The sequence below is a fragment of the Lipotes vexillifer genome, unplaced genomic scaffold (assembly GCF_000442215.2).
Source record: "Lipotes vexillifer unplaced genomic scaffold, Lipotes_vexillifer_v1.1 scaffold202, whole genome shotgun sequence".
In the NCBI taxonomy this organism is placed as follows: Eukaryota; Metazoa; Chordata; class Mammalia; order Artiodactyla; family Lipotidae; genus Lipotes; species Lipotes vexillifer.
This window is the reverse complement of record NW_006777228.1, coordinates 2,867,218-2,869,301: the sequence shown is the minus strand read 5'-3', so window position 1 is coordinate 2,869,301 and position 2,084 is coordinate 2,867,218. Positions and strand designations below refer to the sequence as shown.

The window sequence follows — 2,084 nt, the reverse complement described above, 5'->3', positions numbered from 1 at the left end:
GGAAAAAAAAAAAAAAAAAAAAATGCATGACATTGAAAAAAAAAAAAAACTCACCAAAACACTAAACTCTAAAATTTGACAATATCTTTAGCAACTCTGTACATTATTAGTTACTTCGATGTCACAAATGGCTAACAAATGGCTTCTGCTTGTGGATAGAGAAAAACTGCTCTAATTGATGTTTTAGATGCTAACTAAAATCCATTGTTTTCCAAATATGCGATGTATTTTCCCTTATCCTAAAAATCTCATTTGACAATTGTACATGGACTCCTATCTGAAACTATAAAATGGTTGGATCTTATTAAATTTAATTGTATGCCTGATTAAAATCATGCCTAGCTTAGCATTAGAGGCACTTTTGGTGAGAAGACAACATAAGCTGAGAGGGCTTGAATTGTCAAAATAATGTAAAGATTGAGTGCCGTTTATAATATTATCCTTATATAGATGTATGCTTTATTGTCCAAAAGTGACAGGAGGATACTGCTATTACTATGACTACTGCTGCTGTTACTATTGCTACTCCTATTACTACTACCAGATGACACTTATTGGGTACTTACTAGATACTGACATTCTTCTGAGCAACTTTGCATATATTAACTTAGTCAATACTGAAACAGGTATCTATTATTCACCCCATTTTCAAATGAGTAAATACAGACACATAGGTCTATATTTACTAGATGGCACATAGGTGCCATCTCTTGCCTGTGACAGCTTGAGTCTGGATAGAGCATCAGAATCCTTTTCAACACAGAGATTTAATTAAGTCTCTGTCAAAAAGAGTAGTTTCATGAAGTAAAATCTATTTATTAATGCTGTTCTAATGATGCATTCCTTTTTCCTCAATGGGCTTTAAAATCAATGTCTTCATATCTGAAAAACTTAATCTTTGGGGTTCTTCCTGAACTTGCCCAATGAGAACATTTTGAGTCTTTGAGTGTCAAGGAGGCAACAGAAATACAGAAACAAAGTGCCTAAAACAGTGACTATCAGAAGATAGTGCAAACCAATTGTCAAAATAATCAAAAGATGGTGCTTTTTTATATACAGTTAATATAAATCTGTTTCTTAGTCTTGGATTTTCTTCTGTTTTATATGTCATATCTTTCTACATACTCTCCTTGAACAAAGCAATATGATTTAATCTGCCTCTGGTGCTGAAACACCCTCAAGTTCTTAGAAAAACTGAAGAGCAGATTGGGAAATATATTTAAGTAGTTTCCATGCAATTGCTATATAATTTTCATGACTCTTATGTCTTTTTACCTGATTAAGAATATCCAGTAAGTCTATATTTTTAATATAAGACTGTTAAGAAAAAAGTTAAAAATGATCTATTAGAAATCTAGTAAAAGACACCTTTTATTACAATGTACATTTTTTTTTTTTAATTTTGGCCTCACCTTACAGCTTGAGGAATCTCAGTTCCCTGACCAGGGACTGAACCCGGGCCACAGCGGAAGATCCCACATGCCGCAGAGCAGCTGGCCCCGTGTGCCACAGCTGCTGAGCCTGCGCTCTAGAGCCTGCAAGCCACAACTGCTGAAGCTCGCATGCCTGGAGCCCATGCTATGCAACAAGAGAAGCCACTGCAATGAGAAGCCCGTGTACCACAGCGAAGAGTAACCCCCAGCTTGCTGCAACTAGAGAAAGCCCACATACAGCAACAAAGACCCAACTCAGCCAAAAATAAATAAATAAAGCCAAAAAAAAAAAGTAAAGGGAAAAATGCTTTACATTTGTACAAAAAGTTTTAATTAGCAAAATCCTATATACATATGCCAATTAAATGTTTTAAGAACTTTGACAGCCTGGTAAGAAATAATACCTTCCTATTTAATAAACAAACACAAGGGAAAGAAAAAGTGAAATACCTTAGGGTCACTCAGTGTAAAGAGATGGAATAAGGAACAAGATTTTATAGATTAGTTTTCTTTTTCTTTAGAAAATTCAAGGAAAAACTAATGAGCGTTAAAAAAGGTATGGCTTGGGCTTCCCTGGTGGCGCAGTGGTTGAGAGTCCGCCTGCCGGCCACAGCAGTGAGAGGCCCGCGTACCGCAAAAAAAAAAAACAAA

The 2,084-nt window shown here is 35.6% G+C and overlaps 1 protein-coding gene across 1 annotated transcript in view; it reads right to left on the bottom strand.

Annotated features, from left to right (window-relative positions):
• The window catches only part of LOC103083018 (protocadherin-15-like), a gene marked incomplete at its 3' end in the record, with an annotated part of 186,896 nt that overhangs the window by 173,625 nt on the left and 11,187 nt on the right, over positions 1-2,084 (bottom strand). The gene's annotated exons all lie outside the window — the stretch shown is intronic.